At 52.6% G+C, this 18,450-nt stretch overlaps 1 protein-coding gene across 1 annotated transcript in view; it reads left to right on the top strand.

Moving 5' to 3' along the window:
• Positions 1-711: 711 nt before the first annotated feature.
• The window catches only part of LOC119108698 (sodium/calcium exchanger 1-like), a 133,825-nt gene continuing 116,086 nt past the window's right edge, over positions 712-18,450 (top strand). Inside the window, 1 exon segment of the mRNA XM_037232326.1 lies at positions 712-850. The gene's annotated coding sequence lies outside the window, so the exon portion shown is untranslated.

Genomic DNA, 18,450 nt, shown 5'->3' with positions numbered 1-18,450 from the left:
GATCCCGTCCGCAGGCCGCAGAGGTGACCCGCTTGACCCGATGTGAACGGCTGTTCAGTGCGTAGAGAGCCCTACGCGAGCAGTCACAGCGGTGCGTTGGATTCGGCTTGGTTGGTTTTCGAGCCCTTTCGGCCAGCATTTGCTATTTTATGGCTATGAGATGCAGGATGAGGTGAGTGGTGGGACAGTGCTTCAGTCGTGGTGAGAGGGCCGACGGGCCCTACCCTGCACACAGGAATCCCTCTGGAGGTACGTGCGAGTGTTGGAGCGGTATTCCCGCCAGAGCAGCACTTAGCGCGCCTTGAGCCGACGGCCGCGGCTCTCCCCGAGAAATGTCGTGGGGCGGGCAGTCAGAATGAGGCGATGAGTAAGAACTGAACAGCGAGTGATGCTTCGGACTGAGGACTTGCTGTTTACCTAAACCTGACCTCGAGAAGCATTCAATTTCCCTTTATTTATCTATTCATTCCTTTATTTGCGCGAGACCCCACGCGATTGTCAAAGTCATCACCGCTTATCCAATTGGCTGCAGTCTATGCGCAGGGATGCTCGTCCTTGCTGCTTCTCAATAGCAAACCATTGCATCCATCCGGCCGGTAAGCGCCGCTCTCTTCCGGCTGCGCCCCGGGACAGCGCCACCGACGGCCGCGTGTTCGCGGCGCCGTCCGCCGGGCGGCGCTAGCGTCTGCGCGGCCGGCTGGCGTAGATCGATGCTCCGGTGGCGCGGGCAGCCTCATGTGTGGCGGCGGCGTGGCGAGGTCTGTCGGGAGAGAGCGGGCGGCCGGGGCGGACGGCGTGCGCACCAGGCTTGGGACCTCCAGTGGAAAGTAGATAACTACGCGACGATCCTGTGAGTACCAGACTCTGGCTTTCCATGGCCTTGCTCGCGAAGTCCCTGGAAGTGCTGCCGGGCATGGGCGGAGAATTGATGACGTCAGACGCAGCAAGAGACGGAGGACCTGGGGCCGTTCCACAGCGAAAAGGCATCAGCTGTAACGGATCCCCGATAGACCAATCGCGCGATGGCTGGCCATTGGTTGGCATATAAATGCATTGTTGGAATATCCAGCGGGTTCTGGTGAACGAGCCTTTATTAGAGAGTCACACAGCTTGTAATGACTTATATAAACCACAATTTAACAAAATATGCAATTTGGTGATGCAGGAGATCCATTGTGATCCGGCTGACCAACGCGTCTTAGCCGACATTCAATCGGTCTGGTACGTCAGCAGCGTTACATGACCGTGCGGTCGATAGATACCTTTCCAAACCATCACCACCTGGTCCGGCTCTTCCCACCGGCGCTGCGTGCTAGTTCGGGGATGGAGCCGTCTCCGCCCTGCGCGGCGAGGCACGGCCCGTCACAGATGCCCGGCTGGCCAGCTGAGCCGGTTCCGCTGCGGCGGTGCGTCTCGCTGGCGGCTGCGGCCTGCTGGAGCCGGCCGGGCGTATTCGGTCAGCAGCGGGCGCCGGCCGCCGCCGCGGCCGCGTGCGGTCAGCCGCCGGGCACCGCCTCTCCGCTCCAATCGGCCCGGCCGATGTTTGGCTTGGCCGGCCGGCGTCGGACCGCGGGACTTCTCAGCGGGCGCTCCAGCGGGCTGGCCGCCGCGTGCGCAGACCGGGCGCCAGAGTGCGCCGGGCGGCCGAAGGACGGCCAGCTGGCCGGTCTGGACCGGGCCCGCCGCCGCACACGCGCTGCAGCGCCAAACCGGAGTGGGCTATCTCCGAATGGGCCTGCGGTGCTCTATGACGCCTCGCCTTATCATGGTGCAGATGTTTGTTTGTGATGGCTGGGCATGGACCATGGTCAAGTTTGACATACGATGCCCATGTATGCATTTATCATACCGACTAAATGAAATTATGAAAAACGTGTGTGTGGGGGGGGGGGGGGGGGAGCGGCCACGCGACGCGGCCCACGCGAGCTGAGTTGACGCGGCGCCCAAAGCGATGGTTACATGCCGGGGACAGCGGAAGAGGCATGCTAGGCGCTAGCAGAGGCGGAGACAGGGCAGACCAACTGGGAGGCAAAAGATAAATGGGTCAATAGTGGCAGACCCAGTACAGCAACGCGCATGCCTTAAAAGAAAGACAAACACGGAACCTGATGAAACATGTCAAAAGGCTGGAAATTTGTTACGCCCTTGTTGCTCGAACCATGTCGACACGCATCAGCCCTGCCAGAGCCCGTTGTTCATCAGCCAATGGAAGCCCATTCCGTACTTCGGGGTTAGCTATTCCTTACCTTTGACGTCACGACCCAAGGCCATAACATACCCACCCAAGGGACAAAGTAAGTGCGTTTGTTTAGAAGTAAGTCGCAGGTGCTGACATAGCAGCGCATTGCAACGGTCGATGCGCTGTTGGTGGTCTCGTATGTCCAGCAGTAGGTCTTGACCTTATATGAAAAATGTGGTCGATAATGATATATGTGGCTACATACCACTGGCCAAAAACTCCTGTTGGAATCATATTTAAGTGTGCCATTTATGTGCGCTACATGTCCCCATGAGGTTGGATCAGCCGATTTTAACTGCGCTCATATATTGCATTAAGGGCGTTCCCCATGGGCGTGCATCTATGACGCAACCTCAGTGGGCGGAGCTTGGGTCGTAAATCAGAGAGTAACTGGGCTGTGGGAAGGTCTGGGCCGCGTTCCCCATTTCCAGGCGTTCCCCATTTCCAGACGCCGTCCACAAGTTTTAATGTATGACATCAAATGTATAATGTATGACATCAAAAGGTACTTGTGACGTGATAGGTAGCAGCCTCGGGTGGGTGCTTTTGTAAGGGGGAACGCGGCCGTGGTCGCTAATGGGCATGGAGCTCTGCCCTCCACAGCCTACCACTTCACGCGATCCCCGCATCCCGTCATCCCAACAGACTTTCAGCATCCTTTTTCTTTCGTGGTCATCCGACATGCGGTTGGCAGACAAGTTGCAAAAGCCACTGGGGAAATGGAAATTAAGTGCCACGATGACGACAACCTTTAGCAGCCGTTGCATATACCATAGACGTACATAGGCGACGCGGAATGTGATACTATCAAAGATAACAGAGTTTTTTGTTTATAATGTTACTGTTTGCAATCTGCGCAATTATTGGCCCTTTGCATGCTCAGAACTGAGGCAGAGCTCTCCAAAAATAATTCGGGGAGGGGATTCTAAAACTTATTTCCAACTACAGTTGGTGACCGTACTTCGAACGCATTGTCGTAGGCCTACTGGTAAAGGGATGTTTCACATTTGACAATATTGAATAAGGCATCAGATATGACGAAATGAGCTCACTTATTTCTATTGGTATGCTTTTAAACGCAAAAGGCTGCTCTAGACAACACAATTTCTCTATGCTGTAGTAAATATGCCCTCAGTGTGTAATTGTTGATTACGGCATCGTACCTTACACAGCATTAAGAGTCATTTGACGAGCGTTATATCTGGAAATCGTGTCCACGAACGCCAGTTATTAACGATCCAACAATAATATTTTGACTGGCCTTGATCGCTGCATGGACAACGGAATGGCATGATTTGCAGGACTTTATTATCGTGTCACGAATGACTGGATAGCCTTGAAATAGATTCCCCGAAAATCTGCACATCTCCGCGGGCCTGTAGCTCGGGAACTAGAAGGGCTTAGGTCTTAAGAAGCGCATGCCGGGCAATGCGTCGAGTAATGTTCAAAATGGTTATTTCATTTGAACACCTCGTGCAAAGTTATAACAACCCCTTTAAATAAGATTATTAGAGGCTCAGAACCCCACCCTCGAAATATTCAAAGGCATCAAAATTTGACTGCAGTGCCATAACTATGGGTGCACCTGTTACGTAGCGGAGAACGCGAAGTTGAACATGCACCCCATCTCTGTGTATTTCTGAGATCTTCTGGAAACTCTGCAAGGTAGTTTTTATTGCTCTTTGGGGAAATTGCCTGCATTTTCTCAATGCGAGAACAAGATATGGCCCTGCATCATATTTTTGATTTGTGTGATTATGAGCGTGTGCATGGGTTTCAGTTCTGGGTCTCTGTCTCTCAGTTGGGGTGCTTCTGGGCGCGGGATGACCGACAGGTGTGTCGACTGATGACGCTTTGCATGATAGCTATGCTGACATGACAGCTGTTAGACGTCTGGGTGCTCGGCCCACGAAATGGTGCACCCTTGGCTGACCGGATCATCTGGCCCGGTCCGTTTCCAGCGGCCACTCGACTCGGCCACTCGACAGCGGCGACTGTGCACCTACAGTCATTCCCCTCCCAGTCCACTGCAGCGGCCACCGGCTGCTATTACCTCCAGGCTATTTCTAGGACCGAACATAAACCTGAACCCATTCAATGTTATTTGTCGTCATCATGTATCAGTACTGGCATCAGTAGCATCGAAAAAACTCTTTTTTAATTTAGGGAGCGTCTGAAATTCCGAACTATCCCGGATCCAACCCTACATCGGCCAGTGGGATATATGTTACACCCACCCACACCCACACCCATACCCACACCCACCCACACACCCACACCCACACCCACACCCACACCCACACCCACACCACACCCACACCCACATCCACACCACACCACACCCACACCCATACACCACATCCACACCCCAACACCCACACGCACACGCACACGCACATGCACACGCGCACCCACACCCCCCAGCCACCCACACCACACACATACATGTGTATACATATATATATATATATATATATATAGATATATATATATATATAAAATTTAGGCATACGTACACATATTTTGTACACACACACACACACACACACACCACACACACACACACACACACACACACACACACACACACACACACACACACACACACACACACACACATATATATATATATATATATATATATATATATATATATATATATATATATATATATGTATATATATATATATATATATATGTATGTATATATATATATATATATATATATTATATATATGCGTGCGTGTATGTGTTGCTGCACGCGGGCGTTTGTTTGTTGGCTATGTTGATCATTGCAGCGTGCGGATACGGTAGCACGACGCCACCCGGGCCCTGCGTGCGGCCGTAGCAACGTAGTGTTGGATCGCGCTGGAAAGTAGCCCCCCCCCCCCCCCCCTCCTCCCATTTAGCTCGCTGATCCGAGTCAGTCCGGAGCAGAGAGGCGCACTGGGTCGACAGCGGCCTGCTGGGTCGTAAACAACCATCGTCTTGGCCTCAATAACACGCTCAGGGAGAGAGGGAGAGAGAGAGAGAGGGGGAGGGAGGGAGGGAGGGAGGGAGGGAGGGAGGGACGGGAGGGAGGGAGGGACGGGACGGGACGGGACGGGACGGACGGGAGGGGAGGGGAGGGGAGGGGAGGGGAGGGGAGGGGAGGGGAGGGGAGGGGAGGGGAGAGAGGGGAGGGAGGGAGGGAGAGGGGAGAGAGAGGAGGAGAGGGAGAGAAAGAGCGGGGAGGGAAAGAGAGCAGGGAAAAAGAGCAGAGAGAGAGAGAGAGAGAGAGAGAGAGAGAGAGAGAGAGAGAGCGAGAGAGAGAGAGAGAGAGAGAGAGAGAGAGAGAGAGAGAGAGAGAGAGAGAGAGAGAGAGAGAGAGAGAGGGTGAGGAAGTGAGAGTGAGGGTGAGAGTGGGAGTGGGGTTGAGATTGGGAGTGGCAGTGGGAGTGGCAGAGGGAGAGGGAGAGGGGAAGAGAGAGAGCAGCGTCGAGACTAGGTAGTGGGTACTGCGTCGCCCGCCGTTGCTGCGTCGTGCCGCCCGCCGGCGACAACACCCGGCGGTGCCTACGGCGATCCGACTAATGGCGCCGGTCCACTCGTGCTTCTTGGTTGTAACTGTAAGCGAATAACTGCCAACTGCCGCTAAATGCATAACACATCGTACTGATATAATAAACCCGCTGTCGGCTGTGGCCTTCTGCGCTTGATAACGGTGCCGTCAGCTTTCTGTTCCGATGACGTACTGGCTCGTTGGAAGAGAAAAATACGTTTCATTTATAAAACCGACCACCGATGATTCCTGGACATGGCTGCAAAATCAGCTACATGTACAGGCTGATTTTTCATGGCACAGGGGTGTGCTATGCACCCCCATGCGGTACAGCGGCGGGCTCAGGATTTTGCAATGGGAGGAGCATGCCTGAAAAGCTTCACTGAAAACCGGGTTTAGGCAGGCGCAGTCACGCAGGCGCATAAAAACACTTGATTGTGATGCATCGTAATGTTCTTTGATCTTTCTATCTGTACGTGTCCATCTGTAATTCTTAACTGTCGACAATTAGTGAGCACATGTTTATGCATGTAATGCATTCGGTAAGGGGGCGCGGGGGCATGCATGAATGGCGTAAAATCGTGCATTGTATAAATTGTGTCAAACCAATAAAACATTTGCGCGCGTTGAGGTGTTGGTTTTCATGGTGCGTTGACTTAATGAACTTTGTGGTGATGATTAAGGGTTTTGGGCATGCCGACTGCCACGGTAACATTGCTTAGCCCTGTGTTCTGATTTTAGGTTGTTATTTTAAAGAAAAGAAACACGAAACCACTTTCGTAGCATAACAGTCAATGGTCTAAGCTGGAAGTGACAACGCCGACCGTGTAAAACCTTGTTTTTCAGCGGAAAAGTGTCATTTCCCCATGAGACAAACGCAGTGCTGTTCCAGGGGGCCAGGGGTGGTAAAACGTGCCGACTTGACGGATGAGGTCGGCGACGCAAATGCTTATTTTCTCGCAATGCTTGGTGCCAAAAATGCTTCTGACTGAAAGCTTTGGTGATGGCCGTCACCAAATAGTACAGCCCACACTACAAAATCTAACATGAGGCCTCTATGGTTATGGCATTTCGTCACACAGCATCAGCAACCCTTACCATACGGACCCTTCACCGTACGCTACGGCACCATGGTATCGTTCCAGTATCCAACGGCACCACGGTATCTGAACCACACCCTACGGCACCATGGCATCTTTGTTCGATGTCACCCCAGCCCGGCGGTTAAAATGTCGCATCATTTTAGTTGATCGCTCGACTCGGAGGCAACTCGCCGACAAATCGGTCTGTCTCCTATGGCCCGGCCGGTCGGCCGATTCGCTGTTTCACCAGCCGACTTTCAGTGTTCCAAACTGGATAGTTTAGGATCTGGGTATTGGGATTCATCTGGTCGCAAGGGCACGTTTCAATCGTTGCGATGGGACTGATATCAGGCGGGCGGTGAATTTTCATGCACTGCGACTTTGCAAGCGGTATTCGCATTGTAGTGTCGTAAATACCTACCTAGGGATTTAGTTTTAAACCTGGTTGACTTAATTGGCGGTGCCGCGATTTCCGCGCCGTGTTCTCAGCGATGAGGGATGCTGGCTGTTCAGGGATAAGTCGCCGAGATGATCCAGTAAAGATAGAAAGTAAATGATTATCCAGATCGCCTTTTCAAGACACAGACGACGCTGTTGACCCACTGTAGCAATCAGAAGCGACCAGCCTTCGTCCCTCTGGAAAGGACCGTGGGTTCGGTGTTGAAGGTCAAGGGCACTCCTCGTGCAAGGGGATGACAGGAGGTTAGAATGTTTCTGAGCAGTGAATTTGTGCCATTTTTGCTCTTTTCCGGATCGGGAATGGTTATCGGTCTTATGGGTTTACAAATCAAGTGTGTATTTTTTTAAAACCTAGTTTCGTATTTTTAAATAGGTAGTACCTAGCTTCTGTTCAGTGCAGGACTCCAGGCTTCCCTCCCCACAAGGTCGTGAAAAGTGTGCCAATCTGGGGTCAGCCATATTTTGAGGATAGACCGCATAATCTGTCAATGCTCCCCACAACTCATCTTCAAAAACTATGACCCTGAAATACAATCATTTCATGAATGTTTTGTTCGTGTTTTAACAAAAATTGTTCCCAGTTCAACCTTTTGCTGACATCAATCATGGGGGCTGAAAATCAGCATGATGGCAGTGATGCAGGCAAAGGGAAGGCAGGCAGGGTATAGGCTTCATTGTCATCTGTTCTCCACTAACATGCGTGCTTCAAATGGTTAATGGTTTTGTGGAGTTGTGGTCTAATTGTCCTAGGAGCTCAGTAAATTTTTGGCATTTGGCTCTCTTTGATGATAATTTTGGCTAATCGCTGATGATTACACCTTATCGTACCAAGTAAACTCGGGAAGTGAGCTATTCTGCAGTGTTTATTCATATGCACATTTGACCATGATAGTTGCATGGATGCAAGTGTGCTACCTTTTAGTACTGTTTTTGCTAACATTGAAATGCAAAATTTTCCTAATGGAGCTCTCGATAGGTCCAGGCGCTCCATGGCAGGGTCCTCATCGGCTCGCAAAGCATGAAGAAAATGTCCGCACTGAATGAGGAAAACCAAAACTTGTATTCGCCAAGATAAAAGTTCAGACGGTAGCAAATGCTCTGGTAGCTCAATAGGTCCCACATGGCCACCCCAATCGCCGGTGGCTGATTAGTGTAACTTTGCTGCACATCAGGGACACTGCTCACATGGTGACGTTTGTAGCTGCTTGGACTCACCCTGGCCTTCCAAAGCACCTTCTGGATACTTAAGGGACCTTGGAACAAAAAGGTAATATTTGGGCATTCAGGGGTCCCTTACACTGACCGCGGCTCCACGTATACATACTCAGGACCGTTCCGGTCGCATACAGGCCGGTTGAGCTGCTCCGGGCTCCTCTGGTTGCCGCGGCCTCACTTGGTCACTTGGGGTCTCTGGTCATTAACCGACCCTGGTGACATTTACCTCTAACTGCTCAGCGGTTTCGCTAACCGCCCAAGGCACCTCTGGTCATCAATGGGCACCTCTGATTGCTCGGGGCCCCTTTGCCAACCTGAGCGCTCGTCTGGCTATTGACGGCTCGCCGGCCACTCAACGGCATGCCACGTCGTGAGAGCAATGCAGTCATCTTCAAAACCCTTTGAACACATGAGGCCTTTATAACTACTCAGGGCGCCTTTTGTCCCTGGGAGACCCCCTCACCGCCCAAGAGCCCTTCTGGCTGCTCGTTGGACCCCCTGACCGGTCGGAGGCACCCTGGAAACTCAGGTGTCCGGTAAATGCCCAATGCTGTCTTTATGCTTAGTGCCCCTCTTGCTACTTAGGGGCGCTGCTCTTCGGAGGGCCTGCCTAGCCACGGAGCGGACACGTTGGCCGCCGAGCAAACCTCCGGTCACTGACATATCTCTTTGGCTGCTCAGGGTTCCCGCTGATCTCACCACTAAAATAATGTAACCATGAGGTCGTGGCTAGAGATCCCGTGGACCTCCATTTTTTCCTGACCTGTAAAACGCAAAACCTGTGGTTTTGTGAATGTGCACGAATTTCTTTTTTTTTTGCTGTGTGCAGCGCAAAAAAGGGTCGTGCAGAATGAGAAGAGCCATCCTCTGCCAACTCGCTGGGTCCCATTTGACCCCTGTACATGAGGCCCCTGTTACGGATAAATGGGCTTCGCCTGGCCACCGTGGGCAATGAGGGCGGTTTAGGGACTTTATAGCTAATCAGGGCTCCTCTTGCTTTTAAAAGCGTCTCGAGGGGGCCCGCGTATTGGACGTCATCTGCCCGTGCTGCCTGCCACCGGTTCGAATTCTGTCATGTGTTCAGCCGCCCTATCTATCGGGGTCCTTCGTTATGTTTTTTTTCCCGGTCAAGGAAAGCAATTCAGCCGCGGATCGAGTTGAAACGTGAGGCCCCGGCACGCCCCGAGGGTGCGAGAAGACTGCTGTTATCGATGGACTTTTCCATAGTCTTGGGTCGGTGTGCCTGTATTCCTAGTAGCAGCAGATATCCTGACATCAGTTGAATGACACTGTATGAGTGAGCGTTTTGGTCGTGTACATGATATTTAAAATGCGGTGACGAAAGAGGCTTGCGTTGGTAGGCTGATTCCTGGTGGCACCATCGGGCATAGACTTTATCGCCATTTTGTCATCTGGTGTGACGTTACGCTGCGGGCAACAATTTTGCCAGAAGAAACTTGATCAGCGATAAAAAAACGCTTTAATCACCTCTGCAAAGAGTGGACGACCATCAGCGTGATCTTGACCTGCAGCGCTTGGAGCCGTCGCCGGTGGTCATCGATGCCAAACGGCAGCAGCGCGCGACGCCCGCTGGCCCTGGTGCGTGCCCAGCTCTGTTCCGGCCCTGTTCAGTCCTTCATCAGTAATCGATACGGTCGCTGGTACTGCCGCCAAAATTACACGCTCTGGCGGCCGGGTGACGACCCCATTTTCGTTGACCAGGTCCGCGCCCAAGAGAGCGTTGGGCAATAGGGAAAGATGCCGTGGGGTAGTCCTCAGTATATCTGAAAACCTACGGGGTTTGGACGACAGTGGTTCCAATGCGTATGGTCCGGACCTGTCCTGCCGAGTCCCGGATTCTGTGGGCTTATGGGGACAATCAAGTTCAGACAGGTCAGGATCTAGTGGACATTCGTCGCGCCTTACAGTTCGTAAATGGATTCCTTGGCCAGATCCGCGTGATTTTCCGCAGACCACCGCCCGGGGCAAACGGCCTCACTGCTGGCCAGTCAGAGGACGCAGTTGGTCAGCTGGAGAACACGGCTGGTCATTCGGCCTCTGTTCGGCGAGGCGCCCGGGAGACTGTCTGGTGTCCGTCTGCTTCGGCACGGTGCCGTGCTCTGGATGGTTTTGGATAGCTTGATAGCTTCCGGGGTTATCAGGTCCGTCAGATTAGGGCGGTGGTAGGAGATGCCGTGGCCGTCCAACGTTGGTTCCGTCCTTTTGCGACCTGGCGCCCAGCGCCTGCCCATGTTTGTCACTGTGTTTCAGTGTCGAATGTCCGGACCCACAGACTCGGGGGCGGACCAACCCTGGAGTTTGCCTGGGGGGGGGGGGGGGCAACCGTTCGTCGCCAGCTGGCTGGTGTGGGATCCGAGGTTCAGTGCATGGTATCTCTCGCGAGTACCTAGTAGGGACACCATTTGAAACTGAAAAAAGCACCGAAATGCTTATGAATCTTAAACAGAAGTTAAAACAAAACAGTAAACACAGTTAAAGTTAAAACAGACGATAAGTAGACGAAATTTTTATGAAGTTCTGGGAATTTTTTTTTGGGGGGGGGCAAAACATACTCTCAGAGGTTTTTTGGGGGGGGGCACGGCACCGTGCCCCCCCCCCCCAGGATCCACCTATGCACAAACTCATTAGTTTGATTGCCTCATTCCAAGCAGCTCATCACCCGTCGAGCGGTTTGAGTCTTCACGGCATGAAGGTATCAGCTTTCGATTATAAATTTCCATATGCACTTTAACCTATGTTTGTATCTGAAGTGGAGACACCACTGGGGCAGTTTAGACCGCGTATGCGTGTTACTCTTCCAGCGTTCAACAACGTGCACGAAGAATTCGTCGTGACTTGCGACGTCATGGGCTGAGATGAGTTCGAAAACACTGCGCTAGGTAACATTTACACCGCTCTTGATGCATCATAGACCAAACATGTTCAAATATCATCTAACCTCACATTGAACCCGCGCTCCACGTGTCTCCTGTCTCGTTGGCAATCGCCTAATCAGATGACACTTCTCGACGCGCGCTCCTGTGGCGAGGATCGCGTTTCAGCCTCCGTCGCTCAATGTTTTTAGGCCGGCGTCACCTTCATGCGCAGTCGTGGATCTTTTGCGCTGGTATCGTTCACCATGGACCGGCAGCGTCTACACCAACCGTCGGCGCAAGAAAATCGTAGGATTTTGGATCAATTGGACTCTGATGAGTGGGGTACGGACGGCGTCAGTGAGGAAGCAGACGCAACGTTCTGCGTCGCTTTAGAGTCCAGTGACGACGATGCGGCCGTCGCTGGCGTCGCAACATCAAGCGAGGATAGAGTAGCTCCTCAGCCCTCAGAGAGGGTGGTGCGCCGTCAACTTACCACCTCACATCAGCGACCGGAAGACGGGGTCTACGTCGCCGTGACGCCGCCTGCAGAAACACGAGTTGCCCCACAGGCTCACCCGCACAGCTTCCGTGACAGCCGGAGCGGTGTGGCCGAAAAATGGAGCACAGAACCCCCATCAGGACCCGTGCGTAGAGCTCCATGCAGTATCACCAGAGAGCGCCCGGGGCTGAAGGGGGCTGCAACTGAAGCCCGGACGGAAGCCGATTGCTTCGTACTGTTCTTTACGCTGGAGGTTTTGGATCATATGCTTGTGCACACTAACCAAAAGTTGGACGAGGCACGGTCTCGGTTTCTGGAGAAGTCATCGGAGGCATCAAAGCACCCTCACCTGTACGAGCTTGCTCCGTTGACGCTCGAAGAACCGCGTGCTTTCACCTGGCTCAGTCTGCTCCGTGGTTCTGACCGGAAGGGATATGAAACCGATGATTCATTCACGTGGGTTTTTGCCCCGCTCCGTTCCGGGCCACCTCGAACAAGCGGCGGTACGCACGCACGCTTGGCAGCCTTCGCTTTGATGATGCCGAAACCCGTGAACAGAGGAGAAAAGGAGATAAGCTCTGTGCCATGCGGGAGTTCTTTGAGATGTTCGAGCCCGGCCGCGGCGTTGCTACGTCTCCAGGGAGTCGGTTACCATAGACGAATCTCTCGTTCCATTCCGTGGTCGATGTGGATTCAAGGTCTACATGCCTGCCAGGCCGGGGAAATATGGCGTACTCTTCCGCACTGTCGCCGATGCTGAACAACGCTACGTGTGGAAGACTTGGCCGTATGCCGGGCGGCCAACCCAGCCTGACCAGGCGCCGGCGGACACCGTGATGTCATCAGCGCCTGGTCTAGCCTCCTTTCTGACCAGGGAGCTGGCTGGGTCAGGTAGGAATGTCACCATGGACCGCTACTGCACCTCGGTAGAGGTATTAGACCTGCTGCAGGAACAGAACTGGTGTCTGACTCTGCAGAACTGGCGTCGGAACTCTGCAGCAGCGGAGGCGGTCAAGGCATGCCCCACGGGGCAGCCGACGCGTCGATGGACCACAGCTGTTTTCATGCTCCTGGTAAGCGCCGCTGCTCTGAATGTGCGCTTCGTGTTCTGCACCCGGAACACAGAGGCAGCCGCTACTCGGTTCCGCCGTGGCGGCCGGCGTCACTTTCTGCGGGCGCTTAGACCGGCCGTGGCCAAAGACCGGCAGGGGCAGAAAGCCGCTCTGTACGAGACCGAGGGAGTGGTCAGCAGCCCTACGGCTCTGGCGCTCGAGAAGGTGTTGGGTCGAGAGCTGCGAAAGCCATCCGTGACCAGCCGTGTGCCTCGGCCAGTGCCATGCCGGCACGCAACCGCTGCCATATCTGCATGGAGAAAGTGCGTGGATCCGGCTACAAAACTGAAAAAAGATGAAAAAAGTCGTGACCGCGTGCTCGAAGTGTGAGAGGTATGTGTGCGGTGAGCACGGCACCACCGTTCGGGAGTACGCGACGTGCAGGCACCCAAACCAGCCCGCCACCGTAGACAGCGATTAGGCGGGGCGTTGTGAGGTGCGCTTGTGCGCGTGAATAGATATAATTGTTAAAGCAACGGGATGGAGAAAGCAGCAGTTGTGGTACTTCAGTTCCATGTATTGTGCGCATATTTGAGTGTGGCTAAGCTAAGCACGACTCTGTGTGTGCATGTACGCAGCTGTGCGTCTCCGAATGATGAGGCGGATCCATGAAAGGAGGATAAATCAAACCCGGTGCGTCACTGCAGGCACTTAGCAATAAACACGAGCATGGACACATCGTTTTTTAATGCTGACTTATACTAGACGAAACAGGTGATGAGAGGAATCCGGCCGCGAAAGAAGCACGCGAGGACATTCTTCTGGCAGTCATAGGTGGCATAGGAGGCATAGGTGGTTGCAGCGTCTGCGTTACGACACGCTCACAGGGGGTTCAAATTTTCATAAATACTTCATGCTTTCGCTTGTTTCACATACGGTGCGATGATAACAGGAGCCGTGCATGACAAAAAATAAATAATTAGGCAATGTGCAAATCACGTGGAGTCAAAGTGCAGCAGGAAGTGTACCGAACATCGCACTTGAGGGTGTTTCATCACTTCATTTCTCAGGCACTGTGAAGTGTTTCATCACCTTGACTTTTTGGCCTTCAATTGACCACCCGGACATATGGTAAAAGTCAGAGTAGGTCACTAACCTAAAATGACCCAAGCCAAAAACTTCATTTTTAAGCACGGGTCACTTTGTCTAATTCTTGACGCGTCTTTAAAGTATAAGATCAAAGCAATCTCCTAGGTTTTGGTGACCATGACGTTCCAAAGAACAAACAACGTCACTGAACTAAGATGAATACCGGTGTCATGTTGCTTAGAAACAGCATATAAGTTCAGGACGATGCCATGAGGAACGCTGGGGCTTTTTGGACACAGATCTTGAGTGTGACCTTGTTTGACCCTATTTGGCCTACAGCCCATGACCTGTGGGCCTTAAATCATAACACAAAGTGGGTTCACATGCAAACGCATCTACCCTGTAAATGTGGTATCTCTGGTTTCCTTAGTTTTTGAGATTTTATGAGGGGGTCAAATTGGTCCCACTCACCCGAGCAAAGGGTATTCAACCGGGCACCTGGGTGCGTGTTTAAGATCAGGATAGGTCACTGACTTAGAATGACCAATGCCTATATTTCGTTTTAGGAGCATACTGACTAGCGTAATCTCTGGCGCCTGCTCAAATGCAAAAATCAAAGCAGTTTTATATAAGTTTGGTCACCACGACCCGCGAAAGGTCAAATAAGGTCACTGACCTTAAACGAGCGCCAGCAAACTTTTCCTTAGAACGAGCATCTAGGTTCTGGGGAAACGTTGGATACCAATCTGAAGTTTGACCTTGTTTGACCTTTTTGACCCGAAGGTTACGACCAAGTAACTCGAAATTTTGACACAAGTGAGTTCATGTACATGCCAAGATATTATGTAAATTTGGTGTTTCTAGCTTTCTTAGTTGCTGAGATCTCAGGGGAATCAAATTGACCCCCCACCCGAGCGAAGGGTATTCAACCGGCCACCCGGGCGCGTGTTAAGTAACCTTTCATCAAGGAAACGCATTTAACTCGTAATTTTAGCCAGGTTTAAATCGCAACGCTAACAGCTGCACTTTCTTAGGCGAAGAATGGGGACTATTTGTAGTCAAAATATAAGTTTCCATTATATCCAAAAATGCATCTTTCTTTGACCACTCTGTCGTTGGTTATTTGGCTTATGATTTATTGTTAGCTATTTAGAGTTGTATTGAGATACTGACATCTTTATTTAATTGTTTTTTTGGGTCGGAATATTTTCAAAATAAAGCCCTAAAATCCCGCAAAATTACGACTTGAGCTTTCTAAACTTGGGATAATAGTCCTGATGGCTTCTTTATTAGGCATCACTACCTTTATTTTAGTTCTTACTTATTTCTTATTCACTTCTTACGTAACTCGTTACTTCTTACTTGTAATAAATAATTAAAGTAATTAGATATTATTGGTATTTTTGTATGTATTATAGTAATAAGTACTTTACTTATCACTTATTACCTATTAAATTCCCTTATCAATTTCTTTATTACGAATGACGGGCTAACTAGAACTGTCAAATTTAACAACTGGGACCTTGCTATGGACCCCATGGATGTTGCAAATTATCATATACCAGGCGCTCAAAAATATGGATATCCTGTTTGTGGGAATCGCGGAGCTATCCTGCGTGCGAGCTTGGTTTATCATGGGACTATAACCACTTACTGTTAGGGTTTTGGGACAGATGATCCGTGATCTCTAAATGCTTGCAACTTCCTTTAATCCTATACTCCATAAGTGAAATGCAGAGTGCTCGAATGCCGGCGGAGCCCTCTGGGCTAGCGTATTGGGGACCTCGACAACCCCAGACTCACGCGGGCCTGCACACTGAGAGATTCACTGAGCCGAGACGCGCGGGCTCTACGCGAGGGCGCGTCGTGTGGCGTAGAGCAAGGAGACTGACTGCGGCTCGCTGTCCCATCGCTGTCAAACTGGACAGCCACACGTCACACAGCCGTTTGCCGGCCAGTTTGCTCGGCTCTCTGGTGCGTGGGAACCATATTGATTACGGTAAAAGCCTGGCGCCGCGTCCGACGCGGACGTGGCCCTGACGCCACTTCTGCGGCTTCGGCGGCCCGACGAGGCATGGCCGGCGGCGACGCGGGGTCAACCCAGCCCGGGGCCACGTCCAGTTGCCTGGTCGCCATTTGCTGATCGCAAAAATAGATGGGCACTCGCAATAGGCGTCGAGAAGCCGTACGACCTGAAACGTGTGCACAGGCATCATAAGGCAAAAAGAGGTGCTCTACCTGCGTGGTCGAAGGAGCTCGGTGACCTTTACAATGACCCATGTCGAGTGCACAGGTCTCTGACGTCGGCTAATCGATACCAGCAGTGTCGCATATTGACAGTCATTCACAGACGGCAGCGTCGTTAGCGACCCCCAGCTGCGGGTGCCTCAGACAGCTGCCGCAGCGCCGCACCGATGCCATGCACGTTGAGTCAGCTGCAACTTGGCTCAGCCGCGACTCTGTCCAGCTGACTCTTGAGTCGTGAGTTGGCTCAGATGTGGTCCTCCTGCCTGAAAGCCTGCTTTTGCTCACCCATGACGGCTCAGCACTGACCATGTTCGCCCATTGAGTTAGCCGAGGCTGCGCAGCCATGCCTCGGTTCACATGTGACTCTGCCCGGCGGCAACCGGCCTGCCGTTGGCCCTTCTGGCCGCAGCTCTGCCCGACCGTAACAGGCCTGCTCTGTATTCATACAGGGCAGAATAATATATGGCCGCCGCTCTGTATGGCCGGAGATTCTCTCCCGGCCTTTATGGAGAATTCTTGGAGTTTAAAGACTCCGTAAGCAGCCTGTGGGTCCCCTGAGGACCTGGTTATGCAGTTCAACGGAGAGAGGAGTGGTCAGAGCGGCCCCTCGGCGGCCAGAAATGCCTTGGAGTAGCTGGAAGAGTCTGATCAGGGATGGGACCATGCGCTTTGAGTGTGCCTCCGGGCGTCCAGAGTGCCTTTAAGCGGCCGAGTGGCCCGCAAGAAGCCAGGTGGACTCTTGAGCGACTAAAACAAACTGAGCAGAAAAAATGACGAAACAAAGCAAAGCAAAACAAAAAACGTTCAGCTGGTCTTGAGATACAGGAAGGGAGTCCTCGGCGACGACACGGTCTGCTCAGCGGCCAGTATGCCCTTAGCAGCCAGACGGGTTCCTGAGCAACCAAAATCCACCCACTCCTCCCCACGGGACCTGAAGGGCACTGAGAACAGGGAGCTTGGGGCGCTCACCAGGGGCCCTGGGCGTCCAGCGGCCATCTGAGCGGTCAGGAGAGCAACCCGATGAATCCTACTCCACCACCGCCAGAATAGCCAGGAGGGGCTTTGGTACTCTTCCTTTTCTCCCTTTTTTTTGTTCTTTCTTTTTGCTCTTTTTGACAACAACGACCATTTGGCCTTTTCCTTCGTGCTGCTCGCCCCGAAAAGAGCCAGTTCATGGGACCGTATGGATCCACCGAACTCTCCGCTTTGAATTACTCCTCAGAACCCGTTTTGGTTTCCCCGGGTCCCCAGGTTTCGGGCTCTCCGGGCTGATTAAGGATATGGCGCCCCGGCCCACACGGGCTCTCCAGCCGCGCCTTGAGCCGCCAGAGAGGCACGTCAGTGGCCGGAGGTGTCTTTGGTGGCCAGAGTGGCCCATCAGCTTGGCTGGCACTAAACAGAGGCCTGGTGAGCTCACTTCGAGCCCTGGGTGGCCAGATAGCACCTGAACGGTCAGGGCGGCCCACGAGCAATCCGAGGGTCCCACGAGCAGCGGCCAGCACCCTTGGGTGATGAGAGCGGCCCAAAAACGCCCCTGACCCAGATCAAATGTTTCCCGTGTCCAGTTGCCTTTCTCGGTCAGGGACCTGAGGGCATTTCTGACGACATTCCAGCGACGCGGGGCGTCAATCCGGATAATGGCTTTTGCAACCATACATCAGGTCTCTCCCTGACTAGGAGACCCTCTGAGCGGGGCAGTTGACCCGAATCAACGCAGGTCCCCACTGACTTAAAGGACTACCCCTACAGGACGGGGCACAATAAATGGCACAGGACCCGCAGTCTTGGCTATTGGCCCCCGACCGACACGGGGGCAGTAGGGGCTGTGAGGGGGGGGGGGGGGGGGTGGACTTCCCGTTCCCTGACTCACACGGGCCCTTTCATGGCATCACTCTAGACACTCATTGCCTTCTCTCATAGTTGTTTTTGTTTTCAGAAGGCTCCGACCAACGCAAGTCGCCCTCTGGCAGTTTGCGGAAGGACTGAGGCGAGGTATTAGCACCCCGAACGCAACAATTGTTCGCACTATCGTCCTCGTTGGTGTTTAGTATGCCCGCGGCGTTTGTGTGGTGTGTTAGAATGTCCACGGTGTTTGGTTTGTGTTAGAATGTCCACGACGTTTGGTGTTGTTGGAAGTCCACGACGTTTGGT

This window comes from Pollicipes pollicipes, unplaced genomic scaffold (assembly GCF_011947565.3).
Source record: "Pollicipes pollicipes isolate AB1234 unplaced genomic scaffold, Ppol_2.1 Scaffold_6686;HRSCAF=7923_pilon_pilon_pilon, whole genome shotgun sequence".
In the NCBI taxonomy this organism is placed as follows: domain Eukaryota; kingdom Metazoa; phylum Arthropoda; class Thecostraca; order Pollicipedomorpha; family Pollicipedidae; genus Pollicipes; species Pollicipes pollicipes.
This window is presented reverse-complemented; position numbering and strand designations above follow the sequence as displayed.